The following is a 9715-nucleotide window of genomic DNA, read 5'->3' as shown; positions in this document are numbered from 1 at the left end:
GAGGAATCTCCATACTGTTTTCCATGGTGGCTGCAACAACTTACATTCTTGCCAACAGTGTACGAGGTTTCTTTTTTCTCTACATCCTTGCCAATATTTGTTATTTCTTTCTTTTTGATACTAACCATTTTGACTGGTGTGAGGTGATGTATCATCATGGTTTTGATTTGCATCTCCCTGATGATGAGTGATGTTGAGCATCATTTCATGTGTCTGTTGGTCATCTGGATGTCTTTGGAGAAATGACTATTCATGTCCTCTACCCTAATCAGATTATTTGTGCTTTTGATGTTGAGTTGAGTAAGTTCTTTGTTTATTTTGGTTATAACTCCTGATTGGATAAATCATTTGCAAATACGCTCTCCCATTCAATAGGTCACCTTTTGCTTGGTTGATGGTTTCCTTCACTGTGCAAAAGCTTAATTTTAGTTTGATGTAGTCCTAATAGTTTATTTTTGCTCTTGTATCCCTTGTCTGAAAAGACTTATCTAGAAAAATATTACTAAGGCTGATGTCCAAGAGATTACGGGCTATGTTTTCTTTTAGGAGTTTCATGGCTTCAGGCTTAGGAGCTTTAATCCATTTTGGGGTTATTTTTGTGTATGGTGTGAGAGAGTGATCTAGTTTCATTCTTTTGCATGAAGCTGACAGTTTTCCCAACATCATTTATTGAAGGGAATTTCTTTTTCCCATTGGATATTCTTGCCTCCTTTGTTGTAGGTTAACTGACCATATAAGCATGGGTTTATTTCTAGCTCTCTTGTTCCACTGATCTATGTGTCTATTTTTGTGCCAGTACTATACTGTTTTGATTACTATACCTTTGTAGTAGATCTTGAAACCTGAGATTGGTAGCTACAGGTAAAATGGACATAGTTGCTGAGCACATCAGTGGCAGAAGACTAGAGTGGGATGCAGGGACTACTAACGTGGTAGGGTGACAAGTGTGCCGGATAAAAATAAAAAATGAAAGCTACCGTGATGCTGTGAGGTCCAACAGCACTGTGGCCTTTTCTTCCTCTAAGGTCAGGGTGCTTGTCTTGTCTTGAATTCTCCTGACAACTAACCAGTACCCATGATTCCTCCTACTCTTATTTCCCTGTGCAGCCGACCAACTCGGTCCTCATTAACTGAAATAACTTAAGTAAGACTCTGTATTTTGTAAGTCAGTTGGAGAAAGACAACTATCATATGATCTCCCTGATATGAGATAGTGGAGATGCAATGTGGGGGGTCTGGGGGGTAAGAAAAGAATAAATGAAACAAGATGGGATCAGGAGGGATACAAACCATAAGTGACTCTTAATCTCACAAAACAAACTGAGGGTTGCTAGGGGGAGGGGGATTAGGAGAGGGAGGTGGGGTTATAGACAGTGGGGAGGGTATGTGCTATGGTGAGTGCTGTGAAGTGTGTAAACCTGGCGATTCACAGACCTGTACCCCTGGGGATAAAAATACATTATATGTTTATAAAAAAATTAAATAATTTAAAAAAAGACTGTATTTTGCAAAAAGCCTAAAGCACATCTGTGGACACACACACACACACACACACGCACACATTCCTTAAACATTCTTCCTAGGTTTTAACCAGTGATTTAAAGTGACACCAAACATTTATGAAATCATGAGAGCAGTATCTCTAAATTTGAGAAACGTAAGGACATGGAAACCATTCTGAAAGTTACTGAACGGAATGATTCACGAAGGTTAGTTGCCTTAGATAGAGGCCAAAAAAAAAAGGATAATATGCATATTTTAAAGAAAATAATAGTAAGAGCTGTGGAATATACAAAAATTAGGTTTTAGAAACTTTGACATTTTAAATGAAGTCATGTCAAATATACTCAAACACATTTAATATTATATTAGCAAAGATATTATGAAACTGGAGAGTATAACTGCCTATAACATAGAATTATAAAGGATCTTAAGCTTCCAAAAATTATAAGTTATCTATTAGTTGGAAAAAATAAACATAATGTTTATACAGTATTGAATATGTGACCTACACACAAAATTGTATTTTCCAGAATAATTTCTGTCAGATTATACTTCATCACTCATAGATATAAGATTGTATGGTGAGTCGAATAATCTTGGTGGATAGAATTTGAGAAACCTAGAGACTGAAAGCAAAAGATACTTGGACGCAATGTTCTTACAGCACATATTTTTTTAGTGCCAAATATTTGAGAGAACACCAGAAAACAAATTTCCAAGCTATACCCCAAAGCCACTGGCTAGTATGTGGTCTGAAGTCCCAAAAATCCAGTAATTAGAACAATGTGGTTCTCATCTCTCCCTGTCCATAGGTATGTGTGATCTCATCCCATTGTATCTGAGCTTGTAAATTTTCCATCCAGCTGTAGTCAACCCTACTCTTATGGGACTATCTTGATGCAAACATTTAAAAATTAATTTTGTTTGGTGATGGAAAAAGATTAGAGATTTAAATTTTTAGGACTACTTTGTATAACTTACAGATATTTGTATGAATACTTTTCAGGGTCTGTGTCCTGCAGTACATGGAAAGCTCTGTGAGGACAAGGACCATATTTATTCTGCATACCACTCCTCCCATCGTCAATAAAGATTAGGTAAATTAATGATAATAGAAAATGGTTTTAAAATTTCTCTGTCCTATCCTCCAATCCTGCCATTGTTTATCAGTTGTTAATTCTTTATTTCTTGACCCTCATTGGTATAGTGTAGATAGATATACTGAAATCTAAAGCAAGATAGTAGGGATTATGAATAATACAAATGAAGAGGTGCTTTAAAATTTGACTTTCTAGAACAGCAAAAAGGAAAGCTTGATCAATATAATTCTCTCAATATTTTTTTCAATTTTCTTGGAAGATTTTAAGGAGATTTAGTAAGCTAGAATTTTGATGATTTGCTACAGTAGACATACAGGATAGGATTATTTGTTGATTGGACATAAATGGAAACAAAGATTCCAATGCAGGTTCTACCAGCTGCAATGAATTATTTTCAATATACCATGGTATTTTCCACAACACACTATTTAATCACTGAATTGAAAATCAGACTTCAAATGGTAAGAGAAGCTTTTACTTATATACATATATTTTCTATTATCATTCTTCAGCTTTCATTTTTGTTTTTTTTTTGTTTTTTGGGGGAGAGAAAGAGCATGACTGGGTGGGCGGGGGAGTGGGGGAGGGTAGAAGGGGAGGCAGGGGCAGAGGAGGAGGGAGAGAAAGAATCCCAAGTGGGCTCTGCACTCAGCCAGGAGCCAGACACGGGGCTTGATTCCACGACCCCGAGATCATGACTTAAACAGAAATCAAGAATCATATGTTTATCCGACTGAGTCACCCATGCACCCCATCTTTCAATTTTTGAATTCTTACAGGGAGCAATGTTTGCGATCTGGTGGAATCTGGAATGCTTTTCTTTAATTTCAAGAACTAAATATATTTATGACCACTTTATAAAAAGAAAAGAGAGTTTTATTTGTAATTCTTTTAATATTTGTTATTTTGTGGATAATTCTCATGCTAAGAAAATACATTTTCTGTCCATGGAACTGTCATTGTTAATATATCCTTTTATTATTTTGACTAAATATTTTCTTTTTTTTTTTTTAAGATTTTATTTATTTATTTGACAGACAGAGATCACAAGTAGGCGGAGAGGCAGGCAGAGAGAGAGGAGGAAGCAGGCTCCCCGCTGAGCAGAGAGCCCCATGCGGGGCTCGATCCCAGGACCCCAGGATCATGACCCGAGCCGAAGGCAGAGGCCCAACCCACTGAGCCACCCAGGGGCCCCTTGACTAAATATTTTCTAAGAGATTTCATTTATTTATTTGAGAGAGAGAGAGAGAGAGAGAGAGAGAGAGAGAAGCAGATTCCCGGCTTAGGGCTCTATCCCAGGGCCTGGAGATCATGGGAGATCATGACCTAAACTGAAGGCAGACGCTTACCTGACTGGGCCACCCAGGCGCCCCAACTAACTAATATTTTTATACTTTACTGAACAAACTGTAAAACTGAAGATTTTATTTACAGCACCTTTAAGATATCATCTTTAATTACCAACTGACCTAAATATCTGTGGACAAACCAATATATTTCTCTGTATTCTGTTTCTTTCCTTTTCTCCCTGTCCTTCTCTCTCCATCTGCCTGTCTCTGTCATTCCCTCCCCGCTCCTATACTTCTCATTATTCTACATTCTGACGAAAGTTAAAAAATGCATTTTCACAAGCAGTTTTCTTTACATCAGGAGGTGGAGTCATTTGTTGAGACTACTAGTTAGGTGGTGTCCAATTCCACTTAGGTAAATCTCCATGAATTTTGCCAAACAGGTTTGGCTGCTGGGATTGACTTGACCGATCCAGTTACTGGAGAAAACAAACTTAAGTCAGGCAAACAACGCTTTATCTGCTTATTAAAAAATTGTCAAAGTTTTGGTCTTTGAGCTGGCTTAAAAGTATTTTTAAAATGGTAATGTTTTGTTTACATAATCTCTGTTTAATTAATATGCTTTATATAAATATCAGCATTGGTTCAAGCAATACAAAAGTGGACTAAAAAAAAAAGTCCTGATAACAAGAAATGGTTCCTGATTCCTGCAACTTTTTACTCTCTAGGGAGGGAAATAAGATAAATATGTAGTATATAATGTAGATTAAACTGTACTCTCTGTTTTGTTTGGGGACATGTTAGGCTATAGGGGTTGAGGTATGAATCATTGAACATATATCTAAATAAACCTGGGACGTGCCTTCTACTGGAATTTCCCCCAAATCAGCTCACAGATGGATAGAGAGGAAGAGAAGGCAAGGGGCTGACCAAATGATAAAGTGACGAGTGCTCTTTAGGAACCCCTCAATGCTCTCATGTCCAACAACCATGAAACACCATGTGGACGTTTTACCATCTAGCCTGTACATCCAGAACGGAAACTTCATATCCGGGTGCCAGATCTGATCTTTCCTCAGTTTCCTTTTTGTTCAGAAAATGACACCTCTAAATAGTCAATTGTTTAAGCCAAACATTTAAGAGTTGTTCTTTGTTTCTCTCCTTCTGTCAGTCCTGTATACGACCCAACAGCAAGGTCTCCTGGCTTTACCTCTACAGTATTTTCCATCTTTTCATTTATTTTTATCCTGACCATTACCACCCTATACCAAGCCACCATAACCACTTGGATAATAACCCAATTTTACTACCTTCTCTCGCAATCCATCTTCTTCTTTCCAGCATTCACAATCCTGTTTTAATTCACCAAGCAGATAATATCTTTCACTGGAAATCTTCAGTGGGTCCCTAATGCACTTGGAATTAAATGTAAACTCCCCAACATGGCTAAGTCAAGCTGCAACTCAAATGATCCTTTTACAAAAAGATCTTCCCTGACCACCCTATCTCTCCTCTAACTCTCTACTGCCCCAACTTTGCTTTTATTAGCTAATCAGAATGTATTGCAATGTGATATTAACTTACTGATTTATTTGTTTGCTTATTTATTTTCCATTTTTATCCCACTAAAAATAAGGCTTCTTGAAGGTAGGAACTATGTTTATCATATTCAAGGTCCCCATCCCCAGCTTCTAAAAAGTGCCTAGCACCTTGCAGACACTCCATATATGTTTGGTGAATGAATGACTGCCTGAATAAATAAAAGACTTATCAAGGAAGCACAATTATCATCAGGTACCATCATACATTAGTCAAAAACAGGTCCTAATTCTCTTTGTGAAGTAGGTTTGCTAGATCTAAAGACTTGGGTCATGCTGCAGACGTGGGATATACGGATTTCTGAAAAAAGAAAAGGATAAATATTTTAAAATATATGTTGACAAGATAGAGAAATGTAAGTCCGTTTTGCAGTTATTTGGATTCCAATTGCTCTGTTCTTTCTTTTTTTAAAAAGATTTTATTTATTTATTTATTTGACACAGAGAAAAAGCAAGAGATCACAAGCAGGCAGAAAGGCAGGCAGAGAGACAGAGGGAGGCAGGCTCCCCACTGAGCAGAAAGCCCGATGTGGGGCTTGATCCCAGGACCCCAAGATCATGACCTGAGCCGAAGGCAGAGGCTTTAATCACTGAGCCACCCAGGTGCCCCCCAATTGCTCTGTTCTTAAGTATATTATTTCACAAATTGATGAATATTACTGAGTTACTACTTTATGAGATCTGAGGCATTCAGGGATTTGTGTCTAACATTAGATTTGTGGAATCTAGTTTGATAACTGAATCAGAATGAAATTATATTGTAATAGGCTGAAATAATTGTCTAAATTTAACAAAGCAAGTAAGTATTCACATAGGAATTAGCAAAGGATTCACAAAGGAATCAGCAAAGTCCTACAGTGTGGGTTGTACAAATGGTTTAAACATGACAACACTCAGAAAAAAAGCCATCTGTGGGTGTTACCTAGCCGTTAGCTTAAGAGCAGTTAGAGACAGGATGAAGCTGATAAAAATACTTCAGCTGCCCTTGTAGAAGTTTACACACCGTCCAAAACCAGAGAATTTTGGTTGTAAGAAACAGAGCAAGAACAGAGGCTAGAAATGACGAGGACTAGGTTTAAATATTAAATTCGGATGCATTTTTCTAGTGATCGGGTAACAGTTTTTGGAGAAACATGTTCTAGGACTTGTTGGACGACTATTTTCAGAGTAATTGTAGAGAAACTTCATGCTGTATATTGTATTCTGTACTTTTACAGATTTTCAGCAAAGTGTGTGCCATGTTGAGCCCTTCAAAGATAAATAGGTAAAACGCATTAGAACAACAGACTAGAAAATATGTACTATCATAAACAAAGGAGTGTAGCAAGAGAACCCCCTTGTGGCCAGAGAATATTTATACCAAATGAAGACTGTAATTAGAGCTAGTTAGATTTGTCTGATCATAGACCCAGCACACTTAAATCGTGGGTTCATTGTACCCCATTCCCAAATTTGATGTCATCATGTTTTTCTGTTTTTGTTTGCTTTTCTTATCTCTTTTAAAAACAATTTGACGCATAACACATACAGAAAAATACATAAATCACCAGTGTATAGTTCAATGAATTATCACAAATTGAACACAATTATGTAACCACACCCAGATCCAGAATAAGAATATTACTAGCACCCAGAGTACTCCCCTTGTCCCTGCTTCTAACCATGACCCCTGCAAGGGCAGCCATTATTCTAATACTTACCACCACAAGTAGGTTTTGATTATGCTTGAACTTTGGTTAATCACACAGTATGAATTCTTTTTCCATCTGGCTTCTTTCACTTAACGTTATGTCTGTGGGATTCATGGATGTAATTTTTTTCTGGAGCGGTACAGAATTCCATTTTGTGCATTTACCCTAATCTACTTGTGCTATTGTTAATGGGCATTTGAGTAGTTTTCAGTCTGGGAAATTATAAACAGCGCTGCTAGGAACACTCTTGCGCTTGTCCTCTGATGAATATGCTGATGAGAGCGCAGAGATGCTAGAACTGCCGGGTCGTAAACTATGCCTAGGCTCGGCTTTCACTGATGCTGCAGGCGGATGGGGCGTGGGCAGGCGGTGAAAGTCATACCCACTTCTAACTCCGCAACAGAACTGCCATTGTGCCACATTCTAGCTAACACGGGGTTGGTCTTTTTCGTTTTAGGTGATTAGTAGTATCTCAGTGTGGTTTTATTTTTCATTTTCTTGGTGACCGATGAAGTCGAGTTATCTTTGCATCTGCCTACTGGCCGTTTAGGAAGTGTTCATTTTTCAGTCGAAAATCACTATGTATGAGCTGTGGGTATTGAAATATTCTGGAGATGAGTTCTCTGTTGAATATAAGAATTGGAAATCTCCTCTCCAAATTTATGGGATGTATTTTCATTCTCAGATTTGTGTCATTTGATAAGAAATTCTTCACTTGAATATATTTCACTTCATCAGATATTATGGTTAACGGTTTACGCATATTATTTAAGAATGTTTTGTTTACTCTGAAGTCTGGAAATGTTCTCTTATAACTTTCTTTTAAAAGTATGATTGTTTTACCTTTCACACTCAGATTTGCAATCCATCTGAAAGTTTTTGAGTATGGATCGAAATTAATTTCTTTTCTGTAAGGCTATCTGGTTAAGTCAGAACCATGTATTGAATAAACCACCATTTCTTGATCTGTACTGGTATGTATGTATGTATATGTATATATATGTGTGTGTGTGTGTGTGTATATATATATATATATATATATATATATATATATATATATATATATATATATGAGTCTGTCTCTGGACTCTATCTGTGCAATTGGTCCTTTTGTCTCTCTTTCATCAATTACCCATTGTCGTGTTTATGATGGTTTTACAATAGTTTTGTAATAGTGAGTCCTCAAGTTTTTCTGTTCCTCTGTTCCAGTTATCAGTTTATTGCCTCTTAGTTCCAAATTTATCCTTTATTGTGGAGTCTCTGAGATGGAAACGGTCCCTTTAAATGTTCCGGCTCCCGGTTCCGTTCTGTCAGTAGAGGGCACTGGAGAGTCGTTGCAGGAGACGGGTTCTGCTTCCTGGTTCTGCAGGTTCTGAAACGTGGGGCTTTTTCAGGGTCCAGCTCCTGCAGCACGCACAGCCATTTCAATGACGGGCCCCTCTGGGGCATGGGGGCCAGCAGCACCACCAGGCCGCCGCGTTCCCCAGGATCCACCCTTGAGCGGTTTTGCAGCCGGGTGACTCCAGTGAGACACCTCTCGCTGTGGCTTTGCTTAGCACCCGAGGGGGTGAATTTCCAGCCATTTTCCCTTCTGCACCACAGACACTAATTTGCCATTTAGTGAGACAACGCCATAACCAGGTCTTGCTCGTACACCTGCTGGGACATCTTCCTCTGTATTTATTTCACCCTAAGGGTAAGATCATTCCTGAGATCCTGACATCTGCTCTTTACTATAGTGTTTGTTTGTTTGTTTGTTTGTTTACCTCTAGCTAATCCCTCATCACTACCATATGCTGTTACTGTAAATAGTTCTTTAAATTAAACTTTCCCAGATCCTGCTGTGTGGTTTCTTTCTCCTGATTGTATCCAGGCTGATACAGTATCTTTATAATAATGTCTTCCAATATGTGAACATGGTATGTTTTTCTGTTAGTTCTATTCTTGTAAGTCACATGATACATTTATTCCTAAATTTTTCATGTATCTTTTATTTCATCTATTTTATTATTAATTTTGCTGTTGTTCTTATAGGAATCTAATAGATTTCTGGCAATTTACCTTTTATCCACTGAGCTTGCTAAATTTACATATGAATGCTTATGGTATATATAATCTTCCTTATTTTTCACATATAAAGTCATGCTTATGCAAATAACTGGCTTTATTTTTTCCTTTCTAATTCTTATACTTTTTATTCCTGTATCTTGACTTACTGCATGTCTAACTTTCAGTACAATATTGACTAGAGCTGGTAATAAAGTCTTGTTTTTGGAAAAATGGTTCAGTATTACACCATTAAATATGGTGCATGCTATCTTTGTTTGCTTATTACCAGACACTCTATTGGATTAAGGAAAGTCCATTGTATTCAAAGTTAAGGTTTTTAAAAATTAAAAAAAAAACTTTTTATTTTTAGAGAGGGAGAGAGCACGAGAGAGAATCCTAAGCAGGCTCCACACTCAGTGCAGAGCCTGATGGGGGGGCGGGGTTTACTCAGTCGCACAACCCTGAGATCATGACCCCTGCAGAAA

General features: G+C 37.6%; 1 protein-coding gene across 1 annotated transcript in view; it reads left to right on the top strand.

The window, feature by feature from the left end:
* Positions 1-8744: 8744 nt before the first annotated feature.
* Positions 8745-9715, top strand: part of LOC308341681 (uncharacterized protein) — a 51850-nt gene continuing 50879 nt past the window's right edge. Inside the window, exon 1 of the mRNA XM_080801685.1 lies at positions 8745-8877. The gene's annotated coding sequence lies outside the window, so the exon portion shown is untranslated. The remainder of the gene's footprint in view (positions 8878-9715) is intronic.

Source organism: Martes martes (assembly GCF_963455335.1).
Source record: "Martes martes genome assembly, chromosome: 4".
NCBI lineage: Eukaryota > Metazoa > Chordata > Mammalia > Carnivora > Mustelidae > Martes > Martes martes.
The sequence above is the reverse complement of the archived record's forward strand: the minus strand, read 5'-3'. Positions and strand labels throughout refer to the sequence as shown.